This window comes from Littorina saxatilis, linkage group LG2 (assembly GCF_037325665.1).
Source record: "Littorina saxatilis isolate snail1 linkage group LG2, US_GU_Lsax_2.0, whole genome shotgun sequence".
In the NCBI taxonomy this organism is placed as follows: domain Eukaryota; kingdom Metazoa; phylum Mollusca; class Gastropoda; order Littorinimorpha; family Littorinidae; genus Littorina; species Littorina saxatilis.
Window position 1 is genome coordinate 25,779,342 of NC_090246.1, and position 11,230 is coordinate 25,790,571.

The following is an 11,230-nucleotide window of genomic DNA, read 5'->3' on the forward strand; positions in this document are numbered from 1 at the left end:
ATCGCGATCGTCGATAATGATTTTTCATGGTGTTGTGTAATTTTTAAATTACAAAGGAATTGATTTGTAAGACAGTTTCAAGGGAGCTATTTTTTCGCGGCTGTATTTACTGTGCAAACAACTCTAAATATGGCAAAAGTGTCACGTGATAATCAACCGTTTGGTTTCGGCGTTCGCTGAAGCAGACGATTTTTTTTGTAGTGATGCAACCATATATATTACGGTCTCCTTCCGGCAGCAGTCCCAAAATTTCGACTTGTTTTGACCTTAGAACCATCAATCAATCAATATGAAGCTTATTTAGCGCGTATTCCGTGGGTACAGTTCTAAGCGCTTGTCGAAGAGTTGTCAACACAGGACTAACAAAGAAACTAACACATACAGACGGACACGAACCCTATCACACACTAGCAAACCCTGATAAACATACAACAAACAACTGTTTAACAACAATATACACATCAATAGCTAGGTCCAAACAAAATAATATTAAGCACAAAGAAAACACCTCTCACAGAGCACACAGCACAAGAATGTCTTTTGGGGCACAACACATCACGTCGAACATGAAAGTCGCAGCCAGCTACGGGAAGAACTGAGTCTTCAACCTACTCTTGAACGCGTCAAGAGAGGGGCTCTGGCGAAGCTCAAGCGGCAGGGAGTTCCAGACGGAGGGGCCCGCGGAGGGAAATGCACGCTGACCAGCAGATGCGAGTTTCGAGCGAGGGATGTGAAGGCGGAGTGGGTCAGCAGCAGAACGAAGGGGACGGTCGGAGGGCTGGGTGTACAGGTCCAGGGAGGATTGAAGGTACTCGGGAGCAGAGTCGTTGAGACACTTGTAGACCAGAGTGGACAGTTTGTAGGAGATTCGGGTGTTGACAGGGAGCCAGTGCAAGGAGCAAAGTAGGGGGGTGATGTGGTCTCGCTTCGTCTTCCTCAACGTCAGCCTGGCAGCAGCGTTCTGGACTCGTTGTAGGCCATGAATGGATGAGGCGGGGAGGCCAGCCAGAAGGGAGTTGCAGTAGTCCAGACGACTGAAGATGAGGGAGACAACCAACTTGACACAGGCGTCGTGGGTGAGGTAACGACGGATGGAGGCGATGCGTCGTAGGTGGAAAAAGCAGGTCTTGATGATGAAGGAGATGTGTGTCTGCATGGAGAGAGTGGAGTCGAGAAAGACGCCAAGGCTCTTGACAGCAGGGGAGAATGGAACAGTCGCGTCATCCAGCTGGAGGTCGGTCACAGTGAGGGAAGCAATCTTCTGTCGTGTTCCAACGAGAAGGGCCTCCGTCTTCTCACTGTTCAGCTTCAACTTGTTCTCAGTCATCCAGTTCTTGATGTCAGTGAAACAACTGGAGATGGATCCCAGGAGATGGTCAACGTCCTCCGGCTTGGCGCTGTTCTGGAGCTGCGTGTCATCGGCAAAGGAGTTGTAGTTCAAGCCGTGGCGTTCAATGACCAGGGAGAGGGGTTGGGTGTACAGGGTGAAAAGGACAGGGCCGAGGACAGACCCTTGTGGGACGCCGAAGCGGACAGGGACAGGCTGAGAAGAGAACGAATCAGTGGTGACAGTCTGAGAGCGGTTCTGGAGGTAGTTCCGGAACCAAGAGAGGGCGGTGTCGTGAATGCCGAACGTGGAACTGAGGCGATCGACGAGTAGCTGGTGGTCGATCGTGTGGAAGGCCGCGGAAAGGTCCAGCAGCACAAGGGCAGAGACGAGACCGCTATCTGTTGCGTTCAGGAGGTCCGTGGTGATTCGCAGGAGCGCCGTCTCGGTGCTGTGGTGAGGGCGGTACGCTGACTGGTACACTGGCATCAGCGAGTTCCGAGACAGGTGGGCGCTCAACTGCTCCAGGATGATACGCTCCAGAAGCTTGGAGAGGAAGGGCAGGTTGGACACAGGACGGTAGTTCTTCAACTCGTTGACGTCAAGGCCGGGCTTCTTGATGAGTGGGCGGACAACGGCAGACTTGAAGCAGTCGGGAACGACGCCTGTGGCCAGGGATATGTTGATGATATCTGTGATAGACGGCAGGAGCTTGTCCAGACACTTGGTGAAGAGGAAGCCTGGTAGGGGGTCTAGCTCGCAGGTCTTGATGCCCGTCTTGGTGATGAGTCGCTTGACGTGGTTTTGAGTGACAGGCTGAAAGCACGTGAGGGGGGAGCCGGAGAAGGTGGGGGAGGGTGGGGACGGGACGAAGGGCTGCTGATCGAGTGTTCTCCGAAGCTTGTCAATCTTGTCCTTGAAGAACTCCGAGAATAACTCCGGGATATCTTGTGGTGGGTGAGCAGTGGGTAAGGGGGCTACGGGGGAGGAGCCCAGGAGAGAGGACATGATGGAGAACAGCTCCCTTGATGATGAGGCGTTGGCGATGCGGTCGTGGAAGTGCTCGACCTTGGCAGCAGTGATGGCTTGCGTGACTCGAAGCAGCGCATGCCTGAGAATCTGCCGGTGAACCTCCAGGCCAGAGTGTCGCCATGCACGCTCCGCTCGCCGTCTCTCGATCTTGGCGGCTGTGATGTCCTCAGACAACAAGGGAGCCGGCTGTCGCTCAGAGACTGCGCATAGGGATGGCGGGGCGTGTTTCTGCCGTGTAAAGGCAGAAGGAAGCAAGTCCATGAAACATAGTTTCGAGAAAATCGACATTTTCTGTTTGCATCACTGTTTTGGAATGAAAAGCTTTAAATGATTTTTTTGTTTGCTGATAACATGTAGGGCATTATTGTGCGTTTCTGCTATGAATATTAAAACCCTCATTTGATTCATCACTTGGAAATAATGATTTTTGTGGACTTACTGCCTTTTGCCGAATTAAATCCCTAAACTCATTCACTCAAAAATAATGGTAAAAGGCAGTAAGAGGACATACTGCTTTCTGCCAAATTATATCCCGACTTAAATCTTATTTTTAAAAAATGGCAAAAAGCAGCATTGGACTTACTGCTTTCTGCCATATTATATCCTGGTCGATATATCTGGCTGAGAAAAGGGCATAGAGCAGCAAGTGGACTTACTGCTCTCTGCTAATTTATTATCTCCGAAAATTGAAAGTAAAGGAAAATACACGCAACACTGCTTTTGGAACTTTTTTTCAAATGTGACTTTACGTCCTGTGATTTTGTGAATTTCTGAATGCACAAACAACTTCCTTGGTGAGTTTGTAGTTTCTTTTGTGATTAACTGAGACAAATGTTCCCGTTTTCTTAAATTTCAACACATGCTCAAGTTAGTCTTTGCCTTGGATCCTCGTTTTGCTTATCATTCTGTGGTCGCTAACTCATGATTAACTTTATTGTTAATCCGTTCTTGTGTCATTGATATCGTTTAAAAAGACCAGTATTTTTAATACAAGTCTTAATACTCTCTTTTGATATTCACAAGACAAATATTGACTTGAACGCAAGTCTTTTAACATTAAAATAAAAATCTAAGAAAACGTTTACACACACACACGCTTTTTTTCTTGCTGCTTGTCTGTAACACACACACACACACACACACACACACACACACACACACACACACACACACACACACACACACACACACTTTTTCTTTCCTTGTCACTGTCTTTCTCGCTTTCGTTTGCTAATAAGAATACGAATCCAGGATCTGACAATAAGACGTTTTATTTATTGAGTTTGACTAACGATTTCCAAAGGACACAAAATTAAAGCAACAGCATGACAAAAATAACTAGTGTGTCAAGCCGCCATTATACCAGAATTAAGAATAGGTCATCGTGCAGTCTTGATTTCCACGGTACACAAAATTAAAGCAACAGCATGACAAAAAGAACTGTTTTGACAAGCCGCGATTATACCAGAATTAACAATAGATAATCGTGCAGTCTTGATTTCCAAAGGACACAAAATTAAAGCAACAGCGTGACAAAAAGAAATGGTTTGACAAACCGCCATTATACCAGAATTAACAATATTATCGTGCAGTGTTGACTTTCAGCTGAAGTGTTCCACTTTTAAACAACATTTGTTTAATTAGTCTTGAAAACTGTGTGATGAACTATATAACCATTTGTAGTTGTACACCATGCGCGCTACATTTGCTAGTAGAATGACATAGTAATTCACACACTGTCCACAAACATTGTAGTTGAGTGTTCAATTAGCAAAACCACAAACCTGCAAACTGTTATGTAGTATATTCATTTATCACCCCATCTACCCCAGTTACAGTCTACATCCCTTCTAAAACTATTCACTGACATTCTGCCATCCGACTGATGACAATTATCAACTACAGCGATTAACTGGATGTAGATTTTTGTCCATGAGCCTGTTTGGATAACTTACAAACAACATACAATCCCCCCACCCCTCCCCCTCCTCGTCCCCACGTTCTGCATCTCTGCGCTCAGCATCTGTTATTGTCAAACTGAAAGTTGTCAGTATTACTCCTCTTCCTCTTCTTTGGCCCATAACCGTCGTATGTTGCTGACATTTTCATTTGGGCAAGGTCCATTGTGGCCTCTTCTCTTGCAAGCCGAGGTGGTTGTATCTCGCAGTTGCAACCTGCCAGCAACGCTTACACATCTGTCAAATGAAAAAGGCAGCAAAAGTGAGACATTTTATTGACAAATCTCCTCCCCACCCTCCTTCACATCATCCTTTTCCTCTCCCGCGCACATCACCCCCCCCCCCCTCCGGGCTACTATAATGACAAACAGGGGCGGACGAGGGGGGGCACAGGGAGCACGTGCCCCCCCCCCCCCCCGAAAAAAAAAATTGGAAAGCTGATTCTATGACCATTTCTAAGTTCAAATGGCACCAGATGGCACCATTTTGCTTCGTTGGGCCAAAAAAATTTCAGGGGGGGGCATGCCCCCGGACCCCCCTAGGAAATTCGGGTGCGAAGCGCCCATCACATTCACTTTCGATTCAAAGTGCACACCCCCTTACAAAGCAACTGATCCGCCCCTGACAAACGATTACTGCTGCTGATGATGATACTAACACTACTGCAACGAAAATGATGTAAAGATGTTGCTCGTTTTAAAATACATGTATACCTCTTCAGCCCGAGAAAAGAAAGGAATGAAAAAATGTTGCACGCTATTTTGGGCTGTGTCAGTGAAACATACCTTGTTTTGAGCCCTTGAACATAAAGGGGCAGTGGTGGCGAGTATCCCTCAGACTGTGTGCTGCAGCTGTTGTCGCTGCCTGTCCCACTTCGAATCAGTCACATTTCTGTCAAATACAATTGGACATAATACTTATTCCGATGGTTGGAAGCACAAAGAGACCGGAGAACAATCCTCCAGTATAATATCATACTGTTCTAGATCTAACACGCTGTCAGTGCTCAAGACCACAAGTCGAGTCACTCATTCTAGATCAAGACAACTATCTCTTTGTATTTAATAGAAACATGCTAAATGCATCCATAAATATCATGATGAAAATAGCAGAAGTGAATAGTCAAGAAGTCACGGTGGAAGTAGCGAACAACAACAAAACTATAATAAATGGGCATTATTTTGAACTATGGCATTTTACTTGCTAGCTCCGTAATGCAAGTGCACATTGGAATACCCAAATCAGTCAGAAAATCAGTGTTGTCGTTGTAAATTCCCATACACCTATTGAGAGAGAGTCATTTCAGACCGGAACGCAAAACTGCCAACAACAAAAATGAAACAAACAAACCAACTTACTGTTGCTTCGGATAGTTGAACACGTCGGCAGCTCTCATCGCCATTTTCCCCGACAAAGGCCAGGGAAATAATGATACAATAAGCTTAGTTCTGATTGGTTAACCGCAGTCAGGATTACAAAAGGGTGAACGCGATTGGCTAATGGACATAGAGCGCTAAACCATGCAAACTCGTTTTGAGGCTTGCAAGGAAGTAAGTCCAGTGCAAACCTGAAAACCAAAAGTCCCTGGACTTGCTTCCATTTGCCGATTTTTATCCTTTGATTAAATTTTTTTTAGTGGACTTACTTCTTCAAAAAGTCCATAAATATTGATCACACATCTTAGAAATTTTGACACAAGATGCGCCTTTTCCCCCTCTGCATTATGCTATGAAAATCTCATTTTTACCGAATTTGGACTTACTGCCTTCTGCCAATACACGGCAGGTTTGTCGAGGAGCTGGCGCAGAGTCAAGCTGAAGAAATGGGCGGGGTCAGAGGACGGGTCTCGCTGGGCAAGCAGCAGGGCAGCTTCGTCTCCAAAAGCATCTGTCTCAATGTCTCGTAGCTTGCGACGTGTGACCATCTTCCGCTTCTGTGCTGGCTTGGTGATGTTGACGACGAAGTTGATGGCAGTGTGGTCGGAGACAAGATGGTCGTTGGCGACGAGGCTGGAGACCAGATTGTCCGAGGGTCGAGTGACAATCCAATCCAGGATGTGGCCACGGGAGTGGGAGGGAAAAGGAACGACCTGGTCCACACTGTAGCTGTCCAACAGCGCACGGGCCCGCTTGGTGTCAGCGTTGGCAGGGCAGTCCCAGTGGTTGTTAAAGTCACCGAGGACGATGGCGCTGTGGGACGTCACGTTGTAGTGGTCGAGGGCTTGGGAGAACTCGTCGAAGAAAGTAGAGTCCTTCAGCTTGTTCTTGGTGTTAGGGGGAGGGCGATATATACAAAGGAAGGTGAGGGTGGTGGTGGTGGCGACCGTCATCTCCACGGCTTCGAAGGTGGTGTGGGGGAAGGGGAGGCTGTCCGAGAAGGACGCTGCAGCATGCATGTGGTCCTTGTGAACGACGGCGATGCCACCACCACGCCCAGCCGAGCGGGGGAAGGAGACTGTCTTGTACCCTGCGGGGGTCAGCTGCTTGATCTTTGGGTCATCACCAGGTCGCAGCCACGTCTCGGTGATGAACGATGTCTTTATCATAACTGTGAAGAACAGAACGGAGATCAATGTCGAAGTCGGCCAATCTGCAATCATTTTCGTCTCGCGAACACTGATCTCAAATTTAGATCAGTGCTCGCGAAAAACATATGGGAGATAACTCTGTATTCCTAGTTTTGATAGATTCGCGTAGGACTGTCGCGTCCGGTCAGGGAGAGAATGAGCCGAACTCATTTTGACCTGAGTTCAGGATGGGCTTAGCCTTGATTCTGAGAAGTATTTCTGGTGAAAATCTGGGCCATACGTCATTGCTGTCAGACACCGTACGAACGAAATTGTGGCTGGGGAGGAATGGAAAGCAGTTCAGTTCATGGAGCGCGCGGGGTGCACAGAAACACTTGAGTTTTCCTGCTGCTTTTTGATGGATTCTCCTGTCATGGGCGAACATGACTGGAATATGCACAGCGACGTTTGGCGAGACAGACCGCACGTGCTTTGTCAGCTAAACTTTCTGCTTTGTCAGCGAGAATGAGTGAGCGGCGCTAAAATCAAAACGAGAGCTTGACCTGCTTGGCGTAAGGCTTCTGGTTGCCCACATCTGATGAAAATAGCGCATCCGGTTTACAGTTCAGATATGGACGGTCGACTCTGACTAGAATCAGTTATTCCAGGTTAAACAAAACAACATGAACATGTTCATCACTGATAGTCTTAAGGCAAATATAAATTAAGATTACATAAAACATCGCCTTTAAAGTTGTTTACAAAGCTGAGTCTTAATAGAAAGTATTCAGACGTTTTGCAGGTTACCTAAATGCATTGGACCATCGTCTGTTATCCAAAGCAGACATCGGAGCTCCTGTTTCAGGTACCCGTCCCCCAGTCACTGAGGAGAATTGAGCTGCAAAGCAATGGGCAACTGTCAACTCTTGATCACCCTACTGTGTACAACGTGTGTACAATTAACTTAACTGTGCTATTTGCGACTCCGTTTCAGACATTATTGTATCCCAATAGTTTTGATATTTGCAGCATAAGTACAGAAAACGAGCTGGGATGTTTTGTGTTTTAGTGTTTTTAATACTTCAGGAGAAAGCTCACAACGTTTTTTTGTTTATTCAACGTGCACTTGTATCGCAACGAAGTATACATTTTTGAAGTATGCAGAAAGTGTCAAAACCTCAACGGAGAGTAAGCCCCGTGAGATGTATGAGGAAGCATTGGTTCACGGCAAGGTTAGTTGTATCATGGACGATCGATGATTTTGAAAGCTGGCACTGAATTATAAACATCCTGAAAGGTAGCCGCAGACTGTCTTGGGATTAGCGTTAAAGAGCAAAACAATGTGAATATATAAAATTTAAAAAATTTTAAAATACCACCTGCCATCCGTGAACATAGGAATTGAATGGGGGGGGGGGGGGGGGGGCGTTTAAAAATTAAGCTATCATTAAAGTATCATTTAACAAATGCATATAAGCCAGTTAAAATATTCGTTTCTGTGTCCATACACATACACACACACGCGCTCGCACACACACACACACACATACACACACACGCGCGCACACACACACTCATGCACACATACACACACACACAAACAAACACACACACACACAAACACACAAACACACAAACACAAACACAAACACACACACACACATACACACACACACACACACACACTTTTTTTCAACACTTTTATTTTTAGCATTCAGCAAATAACCAGAACAATTAGAAGTTAATTGGAAGTAAATTCTTTCGACAAGGTGTGCAGCCTCAGATATTGCAATCACAACACAATTTTCAAAAACCTTAATTGATACTTTAAAAATGCACAGGCTGCATGACTGCTAAATAAAAATTACAAATGTACCAACACGCGAAGCAAACAACATGCTGATCAAAAACGAATCGTTCCAGTTAAATAGAACAAAAATAACAGCACGGAAGTGCAGGTTCAGAAAATATTTTTGTGAGGTTAAACCGGAAGGCAATGCAAAAAAAATACCAGGCGTTGTGTCTTTCGACGGATCATGTGAGTGTCGAAAGTGGGGTCGCAAAATGCGCGAAAGTGCGATGTAATATTTATCAGCATACAAAATTAAGTACGTTCGGATCCCGCGAGAGAAACGTCAAGGGTAACACAAAGAATCAACACAAAATCACTGAGAAACAGAGGAAATAGCAGCTTCCTGTTGAGTAAATAAAGTAATGCTAACTGCAATGCTTTCACAAGTGAAAAGATGCACACACAGAAATAATGAGCTATGAACGCGAGCAACATTTATGAAGACTGTGTGTGTGCGCGAGTGCGGTTGTGGGTGCGTGCGTACGTGCATAAGAGTGTGTGAGCGTGCATGCGTGCTGGCGAGTTTGCGGGCGTGCGTGCGTGCCTGTCTGTCTGCTTTTACCCAGTCTTTGAGAGAGAGAGAGAGAGAGAGAGATAGAGAGAGAGAAACAGAGACAGAGAGACAGAGAGAGACAGACAGACAGACAAACAGACAGAGAGAGACAGACAGACAGACAAACAGACAGACAAACAGACAGAGACAGACAGACAGACAGAGACAGAGACAGATATAGACAGAGACAGAGAGACTGACAGACAGACACACAGACACACACGCACATTCAGCTAGACAGACAGATAGACAGACAGAGATAGACAGACAGAGAGAGAGAGACAGAGAGATAGAAACAGAAAGACAGAGACAGAGACAGAGAAACAGACCAACAGAGAAACAGACCGACAGAGAAACAGACCGACAGAGAGACAGGCAGACAGACACACAGACAGACAGACAGAGAGACAAACCGTCAGACAGACAGACAGACAGGCAGACAAACAAACAGACACACAGACAGACAGACACAGACAGACAGACAGACAGACACAGACACAGACAGAGAGAGAGATGATGTGAGTGTGGGTGAGTGTGCATGCCTTCCTGCCTGCCTGCATGTGTCCATTGAAGAGTGACATTCCACTTTAAAACACCCACAGGGAGCAAGGCTTTCAGTGTCGCCGCAAGAAGAGCCGTGTGAAGCGATTTAGAGACTCCTGAAAAACCCTGCCTTCTCTCGCTCTGGGTATGGCACCACCACTTAAACAGGCATTATCGCGACCACCACTTGGATACAATCTTCACACTGGCTTAAACTCCCTGGAGAATCTTTGTAGCCTTATTTAGGAGGCCTCATGTTCTCGCGCAGAGCTGGTAAACACACTAAAACTCGAGTGGTAGCTTCCCATTTCCGTCATTGACCTGTGTCATCTCAAAGTCCTGAGAGGCTTTGTAAGCAAGGATGGGCACGCTGACTCGCTTCTGTTTGACAAGTCCAGTTAGGTCAAAGGATACGTGTGTTCTATCAAAGTGGAAGAATCGTCGCTTGCAAATACCTTTTTCTTGTGAAAGAATCGTGCTAACTGAATATTCCGTAGTGACGTGAACAGTATGGCAGGGTTCTGCGCGAAATAGAGCAACGTACGTGTTTCGGATGTTTTCGCAACGAAAGTTGTCTTTCACCGTCGACCTGTGTGGCTTTTTGTTGTTGTACTAGGACACAGCAACTTTGTAAAATAAGGGATGCAAATTACGTTCGGGATTTACTTTTTAAATACCGATTAGAAGAAATTGGTCTCAAAAAGCTATGTATAACTATGGAAACAAGTAGAAAAACAAACTAGAAATCTTGTTCAGGGAAACACTACTGTATGGTCGTGGTTAAGAACTCAAAAGTTGTTATGCAAATAGTAAAACAAAACACTGCAAGTACGAAGTCAAACGGAAGAATACGTCGTTAAAGAAAACAGTGACATCAGTGATATGGATACCTATATAGTGTAGGAACGCTGTCATAAAAAAAACTTTATAAGATGCATTTAGAAGATCGGTTCTCTCCACCTTAACGAACCCTGTATGATATTGATAGAGTCCATGATTGTGTCGAAAGACACCATCCTACTCCCCTCTTCTCTAAACCTAACCGGCCGCCACCACTACCTCCACTATCCTATACCACCACCACCACCACCCCGCTGCACCCACCCCCTCAACGGTCTTCCCTTCTTTGTCCTAACCAATCAAATTTGAAGCGTTTTCGAAATAGCTCGGGCTCTATTTTCAATTTCTCCAAGTAAATATCACTCTCTGAGACATTTCAAGCACAAAAGCGAAACGTGTCTTGCCTTCCTGATGAGTGTTGTTTACAGTTTGCAAGTGGACCCCAAACAAGTTTGCTTTTAGCAGGGCTTGGCATTTTACGAGAGAACAAAAAGTAACATTTGATTTGTGATGATACTTAACAACTTGGCGAAGAAGGGAAGAGTTATCGAGAGAGTAAAAATAATAATCCGTATTAAGCTTTGCCTGTCTTAAAAGAAGAGATTTTAAACACAAAAGT

At 45.6% G+C, this 11,230-nt stretch overlaps 1 long non-coding RNA gene across 1 annotated transcript; it reads right to left on the reverse strand.

Moving 5' to 3' along the window:
- Positions 1 to 3,614: 3,614 nt before the first annotated feature.
- Positions 3,615 to 6,055, reverse strand: LOC138958593 (uncharacterized). The gene is made up of 3 exons (XR_011453449.1): positions 5,676 to 6,055; positions 5,103 to 5,208; positions 3,615 to 4,554 (listed from the first exon to the last, which is right to left on the reverse strand). It is a non-coding gene; the product is annotated as an uncharacterized lncRNA (long non-coding RNA).
- Positions 6,056 to 11,230: the final 5,175 nt, after the last annotated feature.